General features: G+C 51.8%; 32 non-coding genes across 32 annotated transcripts; all 32 read left to right on the top strand.

The window, feature by feature from the left end:
• The first annotated feature begins 772 nt into the window (after window positions 1–772).
• Window positions 773–845, top strand: trnak-cuu (transfer RNA lysine (anticodon CUU)). The gene has a single exon. It is a non-coding gene; the product is annotated as a tRNA-Lys (tRNA).
• A 131-nt stretch (window positions 846–976) lies between these two features.
• Window positions 977–1050, top strand: trnan-guu (transfer RNA asparagine (anticodon GUU)). Its single transcript has one exon. It is a non-coding gene; the product is annotated as a tRNA-Asn (tRNA).
• Window positions 1051–1846: 796 nt separating this feature from the next.
• Window positions 1847–1919, top strand: trnak-cuu (transfer RNA lysine (anticodon CUU)). Its single transcript has one exon. It is a non-coding gene; the product is annotated as a tRNA-Lys (tRNA).
• A 131-nt stretch (window positions 1920–2050) lies between these two features.
• On the top strand, window positions 2051–2124 carry trnan-guu (transfer RNA asparagine (anticodon GUU)). The gene has a single exon. It is a non-coding gene; the product is annotated as a tRNA-Asn (tRNA).
• A 796-nt stretch (window positions 2125–2920) lies between these two features.
• trnak-cuu (transfer RNA lysine (anticodon CUU)) lies at window positions 2921–2993 on the top strand. The gene has a single exon. It is a non-coding gene; the product is annotated as a tRNA-Lys (tRNA).
• A 131-nt stretch (window positions 2994–3124) lies between these two features.
• trnan-guu (transfer RNA asparagine (anticodon GUU)) lies at window positions 3125–3198 on the top strand. Its single transcript has one exon. It is a non-coding gene; the product is annotated as a tRNA-Asn (tRNA).
• Window positions 3199–3965: 767 nt separating this feature from the next.
• trnak-cuu (transfer RNA lysine (anticodon CUU)) lies at window positions 3966–4038 on the top strand. Its single transcript has one exon. It is a non-coding gene; the product is annotated as a tRNA-Lys (tRNA).
• Window positions 4039–4169: 131 nt separating this feature from the next.
• Window positions 4170–4243, top strand: trnan-guu (transfer RNA asparagine (anticodon GUU)). Its single transcript has one exon. It is a non-coding gene; the product is annotated as a tRNA-Asn (tRNA).
• Window positions 4244–5033: 790 nt separating this feature from the next.
• trnak-cuu (transfer RNA lysine (anticodon CUU)) lies at window positions 5034–5106 on the top strand. Its single transcript has one exon. It is a non-coding gene; the product is annotated as a tRNA-Lys (tRNA).
• A 131-nt stretch (window positions 5107–5237) lies between these two features.
• Window positions 5238–5311, top strand: trnan-guu (transfer RNA asparagine (anticodon GUU)). The gene has a single exon. It is a non-coding gene; the product is annotated as a tRNA-Asn (tRNA).
• Window positions 5312–6107: 796 nt separating this feature from the next.
• trnak-cuu (transfer RNA lysine (anticodon CUU)) lies at window positions 6108–6180 on the top strand. The gene has a single exon. It is a non-coding gene; the product is annotated as a tRNA-Lys (tRNA).
• A 131-nt stretch (window positions 6181–6311) lies between these two features.
• trnan-guu (transfer RNA asparagine (anticodon GUU)) lies at window positions 6312–6385 on the top strand. The gene has a single exon. It is a non-coding gene; the product is annotated as a tRNA-Asn (tRNA).
• Window positions 6386–7181: 796 nt separating this feature from the next.
• On the top strand, window positions 7182–7254 carry trnak-cuu (transfer RNA lysine (anticodon CUU)). The gene has a single exon. It is a non-coding gene; the product is annotated as a tRNA-Lys (tRNA).
• Window positions 7255–7385: 131 nt separating this feature from the next.
• Window positions 7386–7459, top strand: trnan-guu (transfer RNA asparagine (anticodon GUU)). The gene has a single exon. It is a non-coding gene; the product is annotated as a tRNA-Asn (tRNA).
• Window positions 7460–8229: 770 nt separating this feature from the next.
• trnak-cuu (transfer RNA lysine (anticodon CUU)) lies at window positions 8230–8302 on the top strand. The gene has a single exon. It is a non-coding gene; the product is annotated as a tRNA-Lys (tRNA).
• An 860-nt stretch (window positions 8303–9162) lies between these two features.
• On the top strand, window positions 9163–9235 carry trnak-cuu (transfer RNA lysine (anticodon CUU)). Its single transcript has one exon. It is a non-coding gene; the product is annotated as a tRNA-Lys (tRNA).
• A 131-nt stretch (window positions 9236–9366) lies between these two features.
• trnan-guu (transfer RNA asparagine (anticodon GUU)) lies at window positions 9367–9440 on the top strand. Its single transcript has one exon. It is a non-coding gene; the product is annotated as a tRNA-Asn (tRNA).
• Window positions 9441–10230: 790 nt separating this feature from the next.
• Window positions 10231–10303, top strand: trnak-cuu (transfer RNA lysine (anticodon CUU)). Its single transcript has one exon. It is a non-coding gene; the product is annotated as a tRNA-Lys (tRNA).
• A 131-nt stretch (window positions 10304–10434) lies between these two features.
• trnan-guu (transfer RNA asparagine (anticodon GUU)) lies at window positions 10435–10508 on the top strand. Its single transcript has one exon. It is a non-coding gene; the product is annotated as a tRNA-Asn (tRNA).
• Window positions 10509–11304: 796 nt separating this feature from the next.
• trnak-cuu (transfer RNA lysine (anticodon CUU)) lies at window positions 11305–11377 on the top strand. Its single transcript has one exon. It is a non-coding gene; the product is annotated as a tRNA-Lys (tRNA).
• A 131-nt stretch (window positions 11378–11508) lies between these two features.
• trnan-guu (transfer RNA asparagine (anticodon GUU)) lies at window positions 11509–11582 on the top strand. The gene has a single exon. It is a non-coding gene; the product is annotated as a tRNA-Asn (tRNA).
• A 790-nt stretch (window positions 11583–12372) lies between these two features.
• Window positions 12373–12445, top strand: trnak-cuu (transfer RNA lysine (anticodon CUU)). The gene has a single exon. It is a non-coding gene; the product is annotated as a tRNA-Lys (tRNA).
• Window positions 12446–12576: 131 nt separating this feature from the next.
• On the top strand, window positions 12577–12650 carry trnan-guu (transfer RNA asparagine (anticodon GUU)). The gene has a single exon. It is a non-coding gene; the product is annotated as a tRNA-Asn (tRNA).
• A 796-nt stretch (window positions 12651–13446) lies between these two features.
• On the top strand, window positions 13447–13519 carry trnak-cuu (transfer RNA lysine (anticodon CUU)). The gene has a single exon. It is a non-coding gene; the product is annotated as a tRNA-Lys (tRNA).
• Window positions 13520–13650: 131 nt separating this feature from the next.
• trnan-guu (transfer RNA asparagine (anticodon GUU)) lies at window positions 13651–13724 on the top strand. The gene has a single exon. It is a non-coding gene; the product is annotated as a tRNA-Asn (tRNA).
• Window positions 13725–14484: 760 nt separating this feature from the next.
• On the top strand, window positions 14485–14557 carry trnak-cuu (transfer RNA lysine (anticodon CUU)). Its single transcript has one exon. It is a non-coding gene; the product is annotated as a tRNA-Lys (tRNA).
• Window positions 14558–14783: 226 nt separating this feature from the next.
• Window positions 14784–14856, top strand: trnak-cuu (transfer RNA lysine (anticodon CUU)). The gene has a single exon. It is a non-coding gene; the product is annotated as a tRNA-Lys (tRNA).
• A 131-nt stretch (window positions 14857–14987) lies between these two features.
• Window positions 14988–15061, top strand: trnan-guu (transfer RNA asparagine (anticodon GUU)). Its single transcript has one exon. It is a non-coding gene; the product is annotated as a tRNA-Asn (tRNA).
• Window positions 15062–15857: 796 nt separating this feature from the next.
• On the top strand, window positions 15858–15930 carry trnak-cuu (transfer RNA lysine (anticodon CUU)). Its single transcript has one exon. It is a non-coding gene; the product is annotated as a tRNA-Lys (tRNA).
• A 131-nt stretch (window positions 15931–16061) lies between these two features.
• Window positions 16062–16135, top strand: trnan-guu (transfer RNA asparagine (anticodon GUU)). The gene has a single exon. It is a non-coding gene; the product is annotated as a tRNA-Asn (tRNA).
• Window positions 16136–16925: 790 nt separating this feature from the next.
• trnak-cuu (transfer RNA lysine (anticodon CUU)) lies at window positions 16926–16998 on the top strand. Its single transcript has one exon. It is a non-coding gene; the product is annotated as a tRNA-Lys (tRNA).
• A 131-nt stretch (window positions 16999–17129) lies between these two features.
• Window positions 17130–17203, top strand: trnan-guu (transfer RNA asparagine (anticodon GUU)). The gene has a single exon. It is a non-coding gene; the product is annotated as a tRNA-Asn (tRNA).
• The last annotated feature ends 747 nt before the right edge of the window (window positions 17204–17950 follow it).

Genomic DNA, 17950 nt, shown 5'->3' with positions numbered 1-17950 from the left:
CATGTCTGCAAGCACAGAATTTAGCACAGGTGTCTGCTGACGTAGCGTCTGTAGCCCCTTTTCAGAGTCAACAGCTTTGCGAGTCATCTTTTGTCAAAAGAAGACAAAGGGTGCTAAGTGATTGTTTGTGTCAGCTCAAGTTTGCTGTGGAGTGTTCGTGTTTTGTTTCCCGGGTGGTGGAGGCCTGTGTGGTCCAGGGAGTTCCTGCTCAAAAATCCCTCTAGGAGCGCCACAAAATGCCACCAAATTGACTTTCCAATCATATGCTGTCGGAGTTTGCAAACTGTATTCACACAGCTAGACGGAACTCCATACCGGGAACCTTTGATGAGTTGGCTGAACTAATAACCTTTCAGGCTGTTGGACAAGAGCTCTGCTCGTTCAATCTGTATTCCCCAGCAAATGGCTAAAACAAACAGAGAAGAGTCTAAGCCACGGGTGTCCAAACTCTGTCCTGGAGGGCCCCGGTCAGGTAGAGTTTCTCTCCAACCAGCTCCATCAGACGTGCCTGGAAGTTTCTAATCTCCGTGGTGAGACTGGGATCAGCAGCTTCAGGTGTTTTTCTTTGTGCTTGGAGCCAAGCTCGGCAGGACAAGGAACCTCCAGGATCGAGTTGGGACGCCCCTGCTCTAAGCCTACCGCTAGGCTTAACCCCAACCTTACCCGCGAGTTGTTTTGTCAAGCCTGTGTGAAAAGCTTGGCTCCGTTTTGCGCATTAAAATGTTTGGCAGTTCTCAAAACAGCGGTCAGCCTTGAGTTGGCACCCACTGCTGCCCGGCTAGCTCAGTCGGTAGAGCATGAGACTCTTAATCTCAGGGTCGTGGGTTCGAGCCCCACGTTGGGCGTGCCTTTTGGCTCTCTCTCGCCCCTCTCAACAGCTGTCAGTCTCTTGAGCTCAGTTTGCTGACGGAGGACTAGTGCTGCGCCCAGCGTCAAATTCTTTTGTGACCGTGTCCCATAGGACCTTACAGTGCCAGTCTCTGTGGCGCAATAGGCTAGCGCGTTCGGCTGTTAACCGAAAGGATGGTGGTTCAAGCCCACCCAGGGACTAAGGAAGCTTTTAGCAGCCATGTCTGCAAGCACAGAATTTAGCACAGGTGTCTGCTGACGTAGCGTCTGTAGCCCCTTTTCAGAGTCAATAGCTTTAGCTTTGCGAGTCATCTTTTGTCAAAAGAAGACAGAGGGTGCTAAGTGATTGTTTGTGTCAGCTCAGGTTTGCTGTGGAGTGTTCGTGTTTTGTTTCCCGGGTGGTGGAGGCCTGTGTGGTCCAGGGAGTTCCTGCTCAAAAATCCCTCTAGGAGTGCCACAAAATGCCACCAAATTGACTTTCCAATCATATGCTGTCGGAGTTTGCAAACTGTATTCACACAGCTAGACGGAACTCCATACCGGGAACCTTTGATGAGTTGGCTGAACTAATAACCTTTCAGGCTGTTGGACAAGAGCTCTGCTCGTTCAATCTGTATTCCCCAGCAAATGGCTAAAACAAACAGAGAAGAGTCTAAGCCACGGGTGTCCAAACTCTGTCCTGGAGGGCCCCGGTCAGGTAGAGTTTCTCTCCAACCAGCTCCATCAGACGTGCCTGGAAGTTTCTAATCTCCGTGGTGAGACTGGGATCAGCAGCTTCAGGTGTTTTTCTTTGTGCTTGGAGCCAAGCTCGGCAGGACAAGGAACCTCCAGGATCGAGTTGGGACGCCCCTGCTCTAAGCCTACCGCTAGGCTTAACCCCAACCTTACCCGCGAGTTGTTTTGTCAAGCCTGTGTGAAAAGCTTGGCTCCGTTTTGCGCATTAAAATGTTTGGCAGTTCTCAAAACAGCGGTCAGCCTTGAGTTGGCACCCACTGCTGCCCGGCTAGCTCAGTCGGTAGAGCATGAGACTCTTAATCTCAGGGTCGTGGGTTCGAGCCCCACGTTGGGCGTGCCTTTTGGCTCTCTCTCGCCCCTCTCAACAGCTGTCAGTCTCTTGAGCTCAGTTTGCTGACGGAGGACTAGTGCTGCGCCCAGCGTCAAATTCTTTTGTGACCGTGTCCCATAGGACCTTACAGTGCCAGTCTCTGTGGCGCAATAGGCTAGCGCGTTCGGCTGTTAACCGAAAGGATGGTGGTTCAAGCCCACCCAGGGACTAAGGAAGCTTTTAGCAGCCATGTCTGCAAGCACAGAATTTAGCATAGGTGTCTGCTGACGTAGCGTCTGTAGCCCCTTTTCAGAGTCAATAGCTTTAGCTTTGCGAGTCATCTTTTGTCAAAAGAAGACAGAGGGTGCTAAGTGATTGTTTGTGTCAGCTCAGGTTTGCTGTGGAGTGTTCGTGTTTTGTTTCCCGGGTGGTGGAGGCCTGTGTGGTCCAGGGAGTTCCTGCTCAAAAATCCCTCTAGGAGCGCCACAAAATGCCACCAAATTGACTTTCCAATCATATGCTGTCGGAGTTTGCAAACTGTATTCACACAGCTAGACGGAACTCCATACCGGGAACCTTTGATGAGTTGGCTGAACTAATAACCTTTCAGGCTGTTGGACAAGAGCTCTGCTCGTTCAATCTGTATTCCCCAGCAAATGGCTAAAACAAACAGAGAAGAGTCTAAGCCAGGGGTGTCCAAACTCTGTCCTGGAGGGCCCCGGTCAGGTAGAGTTTCTCTCCAGCCAGCTCCATCAGACGTGCCTGGAAGTTTCTAATCTCCGTGGTGAGACTGGGATCAGCAGCTTCAGGTGTTTTTCTTTGTGCTTGGAGCCAAGCTCGGCAGGACAAGGAACCTCCAGGATCGAGTTGGGACGCCCCTGCTCTAAGCCTACCGCTAGGCTTAACCCCAACCTTACCCGCGAGTTGTTTTGTCAAGCCTGTGTGAAAAGCTTGGCTCCGTTTTGCGCATTAAAATGTTTGGCAGTTCTCAAAAGAGCGGTCAGCCTTGAGTAGGAACCCACCGCTGCCCGGCTAGCTCAGTCGGTAGAGCATGAGACTCTTAATCTCAGGGTCGTGGGTTCGAGCCCCACGTTGGGCGTGCCTTTTGGCTCTCTCTCGCCCCTCTCAACAGCTGTCAGTCTCTTGAGCTCAGTTTGCTGACGGAGGACTAGTGCTGCGCCCAGCGTCAAATTCTTTTGTGACCGTGTCCCATAGGACCTTACAGTGCCAGTCTCTGTGGCGCAATAGGCTAGCGTGTTCGGCTGTTAACCGAAAGGATGGTGGTTCAAGCCCACCCAGGGACTAAGGAAGCTTTTAGCAGCCATGTCTGCAAGCACAGAATTTAGCACAGGTGTCTGCTGACGTAGCGTCTGTAGCCCCTTTTCAGAGTCAATAGCTTTAGCTTTGCGAGTCATCTTTTGTCAAAAGAAGACAAAGGGTGCTAAGTGATTGTTTGTGTCAGCTCAGGTTTGCTGTGGAGTGTTCGTGTTTTGTTTACCGGGTGGTGGAGGCCTGTGTGGTCCAGGGAGTTCCTGCTCAAAAATCCCTCTAGGAGCGCCACAAAATGCCACCAAATTGACTTTCCAATCATATGCTGTCGGAGTTTGCAAACTGTATTCACACAGCTAGATGGAACTCCATACCGGGAACCTTTGATGAGTTGGCTGAACTAATAATCTTTCAGGCTGTTGGACAAGAGCTCTGCTCGTTCAATCTGTATTCCCCAGCAAATGGCTAAAACAAACATGAGAAGAGTCTAAGCCAGGGGTGTCCAAACTCTGTCCTGGAGGGCCCCGGTCAGGTAGAGTTTCTCTCCAGCCAGCTCCATCAGACGTGCCTGGAAGTTTCTAATCTCCGTGGTGAGACTGGGATCAGCAGCTTCAGGTGTTTTTCTTTGTGCTTGGAGCCAAGCTCGGCAGGACAAGGAACCTCCAGGATCGAGTTGGGACGCCCCTGCTCTAAGCCTACCGCTAGGCTTAACCCCAACCTTACCCGCGAGTTGTTTTGTCAAGCCTGTGTGAAAAGCTTGGCTCCGTTTTGCGCATTAAACTGTTTGGCAGCACCCACCGCTGCCCGGCTAGCTCAGTCGGTAGAGCATGAGACTCTTAATCTCAGGGTCGTGGGTTCGAGCCCCACGTTGGGCGTGCCTTTTGGCTCTCTCTCGCCCCTCTCAACAGCTGTCAGTCTCTTGAGCTCAGTTTGCTGACGGAGAACTAGTGCTGCGCCCAGCGTCAAATTCTTTTGTGACCGTGTCCCATAGGACCTTACAGTGCCAGTCTCTGTGGCGCAATAGGCTAGCGCGTTCGGCTGTTAACCGAAAGGATGGTGGTTCGAGCCCACCCAGGGACTAAGGAAGCTTTTCGCAGCCATGTCTGCAAGCACAGAATTTAGCACAGGTGTCTGCTGACGTAGCGTCTGTAGCCCCTTTTCAGAGTCTTTAGCTTTGCGAGTCATCTTTTGTCAAAAGAAGACAAAGGGTGCTAAGTGATTGTTTGTGTCAGCTCAAGTTTGCTGTGGAGTGTTCGTGTTTTGTTTCCCGGGTGGTGGAGGCCTGTGTGGTCCAGGGAGTTCCTGCTCAAAAATCCCTCTAGGAGCGCCACAAAATGCCACCAAATTGACTTTCCAATCATATGCTGTCGGAGTTTGCAAACTGTATTCACACAGCTAGACGGAACTCCATACCGGGAACCTTTGATGAGTTGGCTGAACTAATAACCTTTCAGGCTGTTGGACAAGAGCTCTGCTCGTTCAATCTGTATTCCCCAGCAAATGGCTAAAACAAACAGAGAAGAGTCTAAGCCACGGGTGTCCAAACTCTGTCCTGGAGGGCCCCGGTCAGGTAGAGTTTCTCTCCAACCAGCTCCATCAGACGTGCCTGGAAGTTTCTAATCTCCGTGGTGAGACTGGGATCAGCAGCTTCAGGTGTTTTTCTTTGTGCTTGGAGCCAAGCTCGGCAGGACAAGGAACCTCCAGGATCGAGTTGGGACGCCCCTGCTCTAAGCCTACCGCTAGGCTTAACCCCAACCTTACCCGCGAGTTGTTTTGTCAAGCCTGTGTGAAAAGCTTGGCTCCGTTTTGCGCATTAAAATGTTTGGCAGTTCTCAAAACAGCGGTCAGCCTTGAGTAGGCACCCACTGCTGCCCGGCTAGCTCAGTCGGTAGAGCATGAGACTCTTAATCTCAGGGTCGTGGGTTCGAGCCCCACGTTGGGCGTGCCTTTTGGCTCTCTCTCGCCCCTCTCAACAGCTGTCAGTCTCTTGAGCTCAGTTTGCTGACGGAGGACTAGTGCTGCGCCCAGCGTCAAATTCTTTTGTGACCGTGTCCCATAGGGCCTTACAGTGCCAGTCTCTGTGGCGCAATAGGCTAGCGCGTTCGGCTGTTAACCGAAAGGATGGTGGTTCAAGCCCACCCAGGGACTAAGGAAGCTTTTAGCAGCCATGTCTGCAAGCACAGAATTTAGCACAGGTGTCTGCTGACGTAGCGTCTGTAGCCCCTTTTCAGAGTCAATAGCTTTAGCTTTGCGAGTCATCTTTTGTCAAAAGAAGACAAAGGGTGCTAAGTGATTGTTTGTGTCAGCTCAGGTTTGCTGTGGAGTGTTCGTGTTTTGTTTCCCGGGTGGTGGAGGCCTGTGTGGTCCAGGGAGTTCCTGCTCAAAAATCCCTCTAGGAGCGCCACAAAATGCCACCAAATTGACTTTCCAATCATATGCTGTCGGAGTTTGCAAACTGTATTCACACAGCTAGACGGAACTCCATACCGGGAACCTTTGATGAGTTGGCTGAACTAATAATCTTTCAGGCTGTTGGACAAGAGCTCTGCTCGTTCAATCTGTATTCCCCAGCAAATGGCTAAAACAAACAGAGAAGAGTCTAAGCCAGGGGTGTCCAAACTCTGTCCTGGAGGGCCCCGGTCAGGTAGAGTTTCTCTCCAGCCAGCTCCATCAGACGTGCCTGGAAGTTTCTAATCTCCGTGGTGAGACTGGGATCAGCAGCTTCAGGTGTTTTTCTTTGTGCTTGGAGCCAAGCTCGGCAGGACAAGGAACCTCCAGGATCGAGTTGGGACGCCCCTGCTCTAAGCCTACCGCTAGGCTTAACCCCAACCTTACCCGCGAGTTGTTTTGTCAAGCCTGTGTGAAAAGCTTGGCTCCGTTTTGCGCATTAAAATGTTTGGCAGTTCTCAAAACAGCGGTCAGCCTTGAGTAGGCACCCACCGCTGCCCGGCTAGCTCAGTCGGTAGAGCATGAGACTCTTAATCTCAGGGTCGTGGGTTCGAGCCCCACGTTGGGCGTGCCTTTTGGCTCTCTCTCGCCCCTCTCAACAGCTGTCAGTCTCTTGAGCTCAGTTTGCTGACGGAGGACTAGTGCTGCGCCCAGCGTCAAATTCTTTTGTGACCGTGTCCCATAGGACCTTACAGTGCCAGTCTCTGTGGCGCAATAGGCTAGCGCGTTCGGCTGTTAACCGAAAGGATGGTGGTTCAAGCCCACCCAGGGACTAAGGAAGCTTTTAGCAGCCATGTCTGCAAGCACAGAATTTAGCACAGGTGTCTGCTGACGTAGCGTCTGTAGCCCCTTTTCAGAGTCAATAGCTTTAGCTTTGCGAGTCATCTTTTGTCAAAAGAAGACAAAGGGTGCTAAGTGATTGTTTGTGTCAGCTCAGGTTTGCTGTGGAGTGTTCGTGTTTTGTTTCCCGGGTGGTGGAGGCCTGTGTGGTCCAGGGAGTTCCTGCTCAAAAATCCCTCTAGGAGCGCCACAAAATGCCACCAAATTGACTTTCCAATCATATGCTGTCGGAGTTTGCAAACTGTATTCACACAGCTAGACGGAACTCCATACCGGGAACCTTTGATGAGTTGGCTGAACTAATAATCTTTCAGGCTGTTGGACAAGAGCTCTGCTCGTTCAATCTGTATTCCCCAGCAAATGGCTAAAACAAACAGAGAAGATTCTAAGCCAGGGGTGTCCAAACTCTGTCCTGGAGGGCCCCGGGCAGGTAGAGTTTCTCTCCAGCCAGCTCCATCAGACGTGCCTGGAAGTTTCTAATCTCCGTGGTGAGACTGGGATCAGCAGCTTCAGGTGTTTTTCTTTGTGCTTGGAGCCAAGCTCGGCAGGACAAGGAACCTCCAGGATCGAGTTGGGACGCCCCTGCTCTAAGCCTACCGCTAGGCTTAACCCCAACCTTACCCGCGAGTTGTTTTGTCAAGCCTGTGTGAAAAGCTTGGCTCCGTTTTGCGCATTAAAATGTTTGGCAGTTCTCAAAACAGCGGTCAGCCTTGAGTAGGCACCCACCGCTGCCCGGCTAGCTCAGTCGGTAGAGCATGAGACTCTTAATCTCAGGGTCGTGGGTTCGAGCCCCACGTTGGGCGTGCCTTTTGGCTCTCTCTCGCCCCTCTCAACAGCTGTCAGTCTCTTGAGCTCAGTTTGCTGACGGAGAACTAGTGCTGCGCCCAGCGTCAAATTCTTTTGTGACCGTGTCCCATAGGACCTTACAGTGCCAGTCTCTGTGGCGCAATAGGCTAGCGCGTTCGGCTGTTAACCGAAAGGATGGTGGTTCGAGCCCACCCAGGGACTAAGGAAGCTTTTCGCAGCCATGTCTGCAAGCACAGAATTTAGCACAGGTGTCTGCTGACGTAGCGTCTGTAGCCCCTTTTCAGAGTCTTTAGCTTTGCGAGTCATCTTTTGTCAAAAGAAGACAAAGGGTGCTAAGTGATTGTTTGTGTCAGCTCAAGTTTGCTGTGGAGTGTTCGTGTTTTGTTTCCCGGGTGGTGGAGGCCTGTGTGGTCCAGGGAGGTCCTGCTCAAAAATCCCTCTAGGAGCGCCACAAAATGCCACCAAATTGACTTTCCAATCATATGCTGTCGGAGTTTGCAAACTGTATTCACACAGCTAGACGGAACTCCATACCGGGAACCTTTGATGAGTTGGCTGAACTAATAACCTTTCAGGCTGTTGGACAAGAGCTCTCCAGCAAATGGCTAAAACAAACAGAGAAGAGTCTAAGCCACGGGTGTCCAAACTCTGTCCTGGAGGGCCCCGGTCAGGTAGAGTTTCTCTCCAACCAGCTCCATCAGACGTGCCTGGAAGTTTCTAATCTCCGTGGTGAGACTGGGATCAGCAGCTTCAGGTGTTTTTCTTTGTGCTTGGAGCCAAGCTCGGCAGGACAAGGAACCTCCAGGATCGAGTTGGGACGCCCCTGCTCTAAGCCTACCGCTAGGCTTAACCCCAACCTTACCCGCGAGTTGTTTTGTCAAGCCTGTGTGAAAAGCTTGGCTCCGTTTTGCGCATTAAAATGTTTGGCAGTTCTCAAAACAGCGGTCAGCCTTGAGTAGGCACCCACTGCTGCCCGGCTAGCTCAGTCGGTAGAGCATGAGACTCTTAATCTCAGGGTCGTGGGTTCGAGCCCCACGTTGGGCGTGCCTTTTGGCTCTCTCTCGCCCCTCTCAACAGCTGTCAGTCTCTTGAGCTCAGTTTGCTGACGGAGGACTAGTGCTGCGCCCAGCGTCAAATTCTTTTGTGACCGTGTCCCATAGGGCCTTACAGTGCCAGTCTCTGTGGCGCAATAGGCTAGCGCGTTCGGCTGTTAACCGAAAGGATGGTGGTTCAAGCCAAAGGGTGCTAAGTGATTGTTTGTGTCAGCTCAAGTTTGCTGTGGAGTGTTCGTGTTTTGTTTCCCGGGTGGTGGAGGCCTGTGTGGTCCAGGGAGTTCCTGCTCAAAAATCCCTCTAGGAGCGCCACAAAATGCCACCAAATTGACTTTCCAATCATATGCTGTCGGAGTTTGCAAACTGTATTCACACAGCTAGACGGAACTCCATACCGGGAATCTTTGATGACTTGGCTGAACTAATAACCTTTCAGGCTTTTGGACAAGAGCTCTGCTCGTTCAATCTGTATTCCCCAGCAAATGGCTAAAACAAACAGAGAAGAGTCTAAGGCAGGGGTGTCCAAACTCTGTCCTGGAGGGCCCCGGTCAGGTAGAGTTTCTCTCCAGCCAGCTCCATCAGACGTGCCTGGAAGTTTCTAATCTCCGTGGTGAGACTGGGATCAGCAGCTTCAGGTGTTTTTCTTTGTGCTTGGAGCCAAGCTCGGCAGGACAAGGAACCTCCAGGATCGAGTTGGGACGCCCCTGCTCTAAGCCTACCGCTAGGCTTAACCCCAACCTTACCCGCGAGTTGTTTTGTCAAGCCTGTGTGAAAAGCTTGGCTCCGTTTTGCGCATTAAAATGTTTGGCAGTTCTCAAAACAGCGGTCAGCCTTGAGTAGGCACCCACCGCTGCCCGGCTAGCTCAGTCGGTAGAGCATGAGACTCTTAATCTCAGGGTCGTGGGTTCGAGCCCCACGTTGGGCGTGCCTTTTGGCTCTCTCTCGCCCCTCTCAACAGCTGTCAGTCTCTTGAGCTCAGTTTGCTGACGGAGGACTAGTGCTGCGCCCAGCGTCAAATTCTTTTGTGACCGTGTCCCATAGGACCTTACAGTGCCAGTCTCTGTGGCGCAATAGGCTAGCGTGTTCGGCTGTTAACCGAAAGGATGGTGGTTCGAGCCCACCCAGGGACTAAGGAAGCTTTTCGCAGCCATGTCTGCAAGCACAGAATTTAGCACAGGTGTCTGCTGACGTAGCGTCTGTAGCCCCTTTTCAGAGTCAACAGCTTTGCGAGTCATCTTTTGTCAAAAGAAGACAAAGGGTGCTAAGTGATTGTTTGTGTCAGCTCAAGTTTGCTGTGGAGTGTTCGTGTTTTGTTTCCCGGGTGGTGGAGGCCTGTGTGGTCCAGGGAGTTCCTGCTCAAAAATCCCTCTAGGAGCGCCACAAAATGCCACCAAATTGACTTTCCAATCATATGCTGTCGGAGTTTGCAAACTGTATTCACATAGCTAGACGGAACTCCATACCGGGAACCTTTGATGAGTTGGCTGAACTAATAATCTTTCAGGCTGTTGGACAAGAGCTCTGCTCGTTCAATCTGTATTCCCCAGCAAATGGCTAAAACAAACAGAGAAGAGTCTAAGCCAGGGGTGTCCAAACTCTGTCCTGGAGGGCCCCGGTCAGGTAGAGTTTCTCTCCAGCCAGCTCCATCAGACGTGCCTGGAAGTTTCTAATCTCCGTGGTGAGACTGGGATCAGCAGCTTCAGGTGTTTTTCTTTGTGCTTGGAGCCAAGCTCGGCAGGACAAGGAACCTCCAGGATCGAGTTGGGACGCCCCTGCTCTAAGCCTACCGCTAGGCTTAACCCCAACCTTACCCGCGAGTTGTTTTGTCAAGCCTGTGTGAAAAGCTTGGCTCCGTTTTGCGCATTAAAATGTTTGGCAGTTCTCAAAACAGCGGTCAGCCTTGAGTAGGCACCCACCGCTGCCCGGCTAGCTCAGTCGGTAGAGCATGAGACTCTTAATCTCAGGGTCGTGGGTTCGAGCCCCACGTTGGGCGTGCCTTTTGGCTCTCTCTCGCCCCTCTCAACAGCTGTCAGTCTCTTGAGCTCAGTTTGCTGACGGAGGACTAGTGCTGCGCCCAGCGTCAAATTCTTTTGTGACCGTGTCCCATAGGACCTTACAGTGCCAGTCTCTGTGGCGCAATAGGCTAGCGCGTTCGGCTGTTAACCGAAAGGATGGTGGTTCGAGCCCACCCAGGGACTAAGGAAGCTTTTCGCAGCCATGTCTGCAAGCACAGAATTTAGCACAGGTGTCTGCTGACGTAGCGTCTGTAGCCCCTTTTCAGAGTCAACAGCTTTAGCTTTGCGAGTCATCTTTTGTCAAAAGAAGACAAAGGGTGCTAAGTGATTGTTTGTGTCAGCTCAAGTTTGCTGTGGAGTGTTCGTGTTTTGTTTCCCGGGTGGTGGAGGCCTGTGTGGTCCAGGGAGTTCCTGCTCAAAAATCCCTCTAGGAGCGCCACAAAATGCCACCAAATTGACTTTCCAATCATATGCTGTCGGAGTTTGCAAACTGTATTCACACAGCTAGACGGAACTCCATACCGGGAATCTTTGATGACTTGGCTGAACTAATAACCTTTCAGGCTTTTGGACAAGAGCTCTGCTCGTTCAATCTGTATTCCCCAGCAAATGGCTAAAACAAACAGAGAAGAGTCTAAGGCAGGGGTGTCCAAACTCTGTCCTGGAGGGCCCCGGTCAGGTAGAGTTTCTCTCCAGCCAGCTCCATCAGACGTGCCTGGAAGTTTCTAATCTCCGTGGTGAGACTGGGATCAGCAGCTTCAGGTGTTTTTCTTTGTGCTTGGAGCCAAGCTCGGCAGGACAAGGAACCTCCAGGATCGAGTTGGGACGCCCCTGCTCTAAGCCTACCGCTAGGCTTAACCCCAACCTTACCCGCGAGTTGTTTTGTCAAGCCTGTGTGAAAAGCTTGGCTCCGTTTTGCGCATTAAAATGTTTGGCAGTTCTCAAAACAGCGGTCAGCCTTGAGTAGGCACCCACCGCTGCCCGGCTAGCTCAGTCGGTAGAGCATGAGACTCTTAATCTCAGGGTCGTGGGTTCGAGCCCCACGTTGGGCGTGCCTTTTGGCTCTCTCTCGCCCCTCTCAACAGCTGTCAGTCTCTTGAGCTCAGTTTGCTGACGGAGGACTAGTGCTGCGCCCAGCGTCAAATTCTTTTGTGACCGTGTCCCATAGGACCTTACAGTGCCAGTCTCTGTGGCGCAATAGGCTAGCGTGTTCGGCTGTTAACCGAAAGGATGGTGGTTCGAGCCCACCCAGGGACTAAGGAAGCTTTTCGCAGCCATGTCTGCAAGCACAGAATTTAGCACAGGTGTCTGCTGACGTAGCGTCTGTAGCCCCTTTTCAGAGTCAACAGCTTTGCGAGTCATCTTTTGTCAAAAGAAGACAAAGGGTGCTAAGTGATTGTTTGTGTCAGCTCAAGTTTGCTGTGGAGTGTTCGTGTTTTGTTTCCCGGGTGGTGGAGGCCTGTGTGGTCCAGGGAGTTCCTGCTCAAAAATCCCTCTAGGAGCGCCACAAAATGCCACCAAATTGACTTTCCAATCATATGCTGTCGGAGTTTGCAAACTGTATTCACATAGCTAGACGGAACTCCATACCGGGAACCTTTGATGAGTTGGCTGAACTAATAATCTTTCAGGCTGTTGGACAAGAGCTCTGCTCGTTCAATCTGTATTCCCCAGCAAATGGCTAAAACAAACAGAGAAGAGTCTAAGCCAGGGGTGTCCAAACTCTGTCCTGGAGGGCCCCGGTCAGGTAGAGTTTCTCTCCAGCCAGCTCCATCAGACGTGCCTGGAAGTTTCTAATCTCCGTGGTGAGACTGGGATCAGCAGCTTCAGGTGTTTTTCTTTGTGCTTGGAGCCAAGCTCGGCAGGACAAGGAACCTCCAGGATCGAGTTGGGACGCCCCTGCTCTAAGCCTACCGCTAGGCTTAACCCCAACCTTACCCGCGAGTTGTTTTGTCAAGCCTGTGTGAAAAGCTTGGCTCCGTTTTGCGCATTAAAATGTTTGGCAGTTCTCAAAACAGCGGTCAGCCTTGAGTAGGCACCCACCGCTGCCCGGCTAGCTCAGTCGGTAGAGCATGAGACTCTTAATCTCAGGGTCGTGGGTTCGAGCCCCACGTTGGGCGTGCCTTTTGGCTCTCTCTCGCCCCTCTCAACAGCTGTCAGTCTCTTGAGCTCAGTTTGCTGACGGAGGACTAGTGCTGCGCCCAGCGTCAAATTCTTTTGTGACCGTGTCCCATAGGACCTTACAGTGCCAGTCTCTGTGGCGCAATAGGCTAGCGCGTTCGGCTGTTAACCGAAAGGATGGTGGTTCGAGCCCACCCAGGGACTAAGGAAGCTTTTCGCAGCCATGTCTGCAAGCACAGAATTTAGCACAGGTGTCTGCTGACGTAGCGTCTGTAGCCCCTTTTCAGAGTCAACAGCTTTAGCTTTGCGAGTCATCTTTTGTCAAAAGAAGACAAAGGGTGCTAAGTGATTGTTTGTGTCAGCTCAAGTTTGCTGTGGAGTGTTCGTGTTTTGTTTCCCGGGTGGTGGAGGCCTGTGTGGTCCAGGGAGTTCCTGCTCAAAAATCCCTCTAGGAGCGCCACAAAATGCCACCAAATTGACTTTCCAATCATATGCTGTCGGAGTTTGCAAACTGTATTCACATAGCTAGACGGAACTCCATACCGGGAACCTTTGATGAGTTGGCTGAACTAATAACCTTTCAGGCTGTTGGACAAGAGCTCTGCTCGTTCAATCTGTATTCCAAAGCAAATGGCTAAAACAAACAGAGAAGAGTCTAAGCCAGGGGTGTCCAAACTCTGTCCTGGAGGGCCCCGGTCAGGTAGAGTTTCTCTCCAGCCAGCTCCATCAGACGTGCCTGGAAGTTTCTAATCTCCGTGGTGAGACTGGGATCAGCAGCTTCAGGTGTTTTTCTTTGTGCTTGGAGCCAAGCTCGGCAGGACAAGGAACCTCCAGGATCGAGTTGGGACGCCCCTGCTCTAAGCCTACCGCTAGGCTTAACCCCAACCTTACCCGCGAGTTGTTTTGTCAAGCCTGTGTGAAAAGCTTGGCTCCGTTTTGCGCATTAAAATGTTTGGCAGTTCTCAAAACAGCGGTCAGCCTTGAGTAGGCACCCACCGCTGCCCGGCTAGCTCAGTCGGTAGAGCATGAGACTCTTAATCTCAGGGTCGTGGGTTCGAGCCCCACGTTGGGCGTGCCTTTTGGCTCTCTCTCGCCCCTCTCAACAGCTGTCAGTCTCTTGAGCTCAGTTTGCTGACGGAGGACTAGTGCTGCGCCCAGCGTCAAATTCTTTTGTGACCGTGTCCCATAGGACCTTACAGTGCCAGTCTCTGTGGCGCAATAGGCTAGCGTGTTCGGCTGTTAACCGAAAGGATGGTGGTTCGAGCCCACCCAGGGACTAAGGAAGCTTTTCGCAGCCATGTCTGCAAGCACAGAATTTAGCACAGGTGTCTGCTGACGTAGCGTCTGTAGCCCCTTTTCAGAGTCAACAGCTTTGCGAGTCATCTTTTGTCAAAAGAAGACAAAGGGTGCTAAGTGATTGTTTGTGTCAGCTCAAGTTTGCTGTGGAGTGTTCGTGTTTTGTTTCCCGGGTGGTGGAGGCCTGTGTGGTCCAGGGAGTTCCTGCTCAAAAATCCCTCTAGGAGCGCCACAAAATGCCACCAAATTGACTTTCCAATCATATGCTGTCGGAGTTTGCAAACTGTATTCACATAGCTAGACGGAACTCCATACCGGGAACCTTTGATGAGTTGGCTGAACTAATAACCTTTCAGGCTGTTGGACAAGAGCTCTGCTCGTTCAATCTGTATTCCCCAGCAAATGGCTAAAACAAACAGAGAAGAGTCTAAGCCAGGGGTGTCCAAACTCTGTCCTGGAGGGCCCCGGTCAGGTAGAGTTTCTCTCCAGCCAGCTCCATCAGACGTGCCTGGAAGTTTCTAATCTCCGTGGTGAGACTGGGATCAGCAGCTTCAGGTGTTTTTCTTTGTGCTTGGAGCCAAGCTCGGCAGGACAAGGAACCTCCAGGATCGAGTTGGGACGCCCCTGCTCTAAGCCTACCGCTAGGCTTAACCCCAACCTTACCCGCGAGTTGTTTTGTCAAGCCTGTGTGAAAAGCTTGGCTCCGTTTTGCGCATTAAACTGTTTGGCAGCACCCACCGCTGCCCGGCTAGCTCAGTCGGTAGAGCATGAGACTCTTAATCTCAGGGTCGTGGGTTTGAGCCCCACGTTGGGCGTGCCTTTTGGCTCTCTCTCGCCCCTCTCAACAGCTGTCAGTCTCTTGAGCTCAGTTTGCTGACGGAGAACTAGTGCTGCGCCCAGCGTCAAATTCTTTTGTGACCGTGTCCCATAGGACCTTACAGTGCCAGTCTCTGTGGCGCAATAGGCTAGCGCGTTCGGCTGTTAACCGAAAGGATGGTGGTTCTCAAAACGGCGGTCAGCCTTGAGTAGGCACCCACTGCTGCCCGGCTAGCTCAGTCGGTAGAGCATGAGACTCTTAATCTCAGGGTCGTGGGTTCGAGCCCCACGTTGGGCGTGCCTTTTGGCTCTCTCTCGCCCCTCTCAACAGCTGTCAGTCTCTTGAGCTCAGTTTGCTGACGGAGGACTAGTGCTGCGCCCAGCGTCAAATTCTTTTGTCACCGTGTCCCATAGGACCTTACAGTGCCAGTCTCTGTGGCGCAATAGGCTAGCGCGTTCGGCTGTTAACCGAAAGGATGGTGGTTCAAGCCCACCCAGGGACTAAGGAAGCTTTTAGCAGCCATGTCTGCAAGCACAGAATTTAGCACAGGTGTCTGCTGACGTAGCGTCTGTAGCCCCTTTTCAGAGTCAATAGCTTTAGCTTTGCGAGTCATCTTTTGTCAAAAGAAGACAAAGGGTGCTAAGTGATTGTTTGTGTCAGCTCAGGTTTGCTGTGGAGTGTTCGTGTTTTGTTTCCCGGGTGGTGGAGGCCTGTGTGGTCCAGGGAGTTCCTGCTCAAAAATCCCTCTAGGAGCGCCACAAAATGCCACCAAATTGACTTTCCAATCATATGCTGTCGGAGTTTGCAAACTGTATTCACACAGCTAGACGGAACTCCATACCGGGAACCTTTGATGAGTTGGCTGAACTAATAATCTTTCAGGCTGTTGGACAAGAGCTCTGCTCGTTCAATCTGTATTCCCCAGCAAATGGCTAAAACAAACAGAGAAGAGTCTAAGCCAGGGGTGTCCAAACTCTGTCCTGGAGGGCCCCGGGCAGGTAGAGTTTCTCTCCAGCCAGCTCCATCAGACGTGCCTGGAAGTTTCTAATCTCCGTGGTGAGACTGGGATCAGCAGCTTCAGGTGTTTTTCTTTGTGCTTGGAGCCAAGCTCGGCAGGACAAGGAACCTCCAGGATCGAGTTGGGACGCCCCTGCTCTAAGCCTACCGCTAGGCTTAACCCCAACCTTACCCGCGAGTTGTTTTGTCAAGCCTGTGTGAAAAGCTTGGCTCCGTTTTGCGCATTAAAATGTTTGGCAGTTCTCAAAACAGCGGTCAGCCTTGAGTAGGCACCCACCGCTGCCCGGCTAGCTCAGTCGGTAGAGCATGAGACTCTTAATCTCAGGGTCGTGGGTTCGAGCCCCACGTTGGGCGTGCCTTTTGGCTCTCTCTCGCCCCTCTCAACAGCTGTCAGTCTCTTGAGCTCAGTTTGCTGACGGAGGACTAGTGCTGCGCCCAGCGTCAAATTCTTTTGTGACCGTGTCCCATAGGACCTTACAGTGCCAGTCTCTGTGGCGCAATAGGCTAGCGTGTTCGGCTGTTAACCGAAAGGATGGTGGTTCGAGCCCACCCAGGGACTAAGGAAGCTTTTCGCAGCCATGTCTGCAAGCACAGAATTTAGCACAGGTGTCTGCTGACGTAGCGTCTGTAGCCCCTTTTCAGAGTCAACAGCTTTGCGAGTCATCTTTTGTCAAAAGAAGACAAAGGGTGCTAAGTGATTGTTTGTGTCAGCTCAAGTTTGCTGTGGAGTGTTCGTGTTTTGTTTCCCGGGTGGTGGAGGCCTGTGTGGTCCAGGGAGTTCCTGCTCAAAAATCCCTCTAGGAGCGCCACAAAATGCCACCAAATTGACTTTCCAATCATATGCTGTCGGAGTTTGCAAACTGTATTCACATAGCTAGACGGAACTCCATACCGGGAACCTTTGATGAGTTGGCTGAACTAATAATCTTTCAGGCTGTTGGACAAGAGCTCTGCTCGTTCAATCTGTATTCCCCAGCAAATGGCTAAAACAAACAGAGAAGAGTCTAAGCCAGGGGTGTCCAAACTCTGTCCTGGAGGGCCCCGGTCAGGTAGAGTTTCTCTCCAGCCAGCTCCATCAGACGTGCCTGGAAGTTTCTAATCTCCGTGGTGAGACTGGGATCAGCAGCTTCAGGTGTTTTTCTTTGTGCTTGGAGCCAAGCTCGGCAGGACAAGGAACCTCCAGGATCGAGTTGGGACGCCCCTGCTCTAAGCCTACCGCTAGGCTTAACCCCAACCTTACCCGCGAGTTGTTTTGTCAAGCCTGTGTGAAAAGCTTGGCTCCGTTTTGCGCATTAAAATGTTTGGCAGTTCTCAAAACAGCGGTCAGCCTTGAGTAGGCACCCACCGCTGCCCGGCTAGCTCAGTCGGTAGAGCATGAGACTCTTAATCTCAGGGTCGTGGGTTCGAGCCCCACGTTGGGCGTGCCTTTTGGCTCTCTCTCGCCCCTCTCAACAGCTGTCAGTCTCTTGAGCTCAGTTTGCTGACGGAGGACTAGTGCTGCGCCCAGCGTCAAATTCTTTTGTCACCGTGTCCCATAGGACCTTACAGTGCCAGTCTCTGTGGCGCAATAGGCTAGCGCGTTCGGCTGTTAACCGAAAGGATGGTGGTTCAAGCCCACCCAGGGACTAAGGAAGCTTTTAGCAGCCATGTCTGCAAGCACAGAATTTAGCACAGGTGTCTGCTGACGTAGCGTCTGTAGCCCCTTTTCAGAGTCAATAGCTTTAGCTTTGCGAGTCATCTTTTGTCAAAAGAAGACAAAGGGTGCTAAGTGATTGTTTGTGTCAGCTCAGGTTTGCTGTGGAGTGTTCGTGTTTTGTTTCCCGGGTGGTGGAGGCCTGTGTGGTCCAGGGAGTTCCTGCTCAAAAATCCCTCTAGGAGCGCCACAAAATGCCACCAAATTGACTTTCCAATCATATGCTGTCGGAGTTTGCAAACTGTATTCACACAGCTAGACGGAACTCCATACCGGGAACCTTTGATGAGTTGGCTGAACTAATAATCTTTCAGGCTGTTGGACAAGAGCTCTGCTCGTTCAATCTGTATTCCCCAGCAAATGGCTAAAACAAACAGAGAAGAGTCTAAGCCAGGGGTGTCCAAACTCTGTCCTGGAGGGCCCCGGGCAGGTAGAGTTTCTCTCCAGCCAGCTCCATCAGACGTGCCTGGAAGTTTCTAATCTCCGTGGTGAGACTGGGATCAGCAGCTTCAGGTGTTTTTCTTTGTGCTTGGAGCCAAGCTCGGCAGGACAAGGAACCTCCAGGATCGAGTTGGGACGCCCCTGCTCTAAGCCTACCGCTAGGCTTAACCCCAACCTTACCCGCGAGTTGTTTTGTCAAGCCTGTGTGAAAAGCTTGGCTCCGTTTTGCGCATTAAAATG

Source organism: Carassius carassius, chromosome 1 (assembly GCF_963082965.1).
Source record: "Carassius carassius chromosome 1, fCarCar2.1, whole genome shotgun sequence".
NCBI lineage: Eukaryota > Metazoa > Chordata > Actinopteri > Cypriniformes > Cyprinidae > Carassius > Carassius carassius.
Note: the sequence above shows the minus strand (reverse complement) of the source record. Positions and strands in the feature narration are given on the sequence as shown.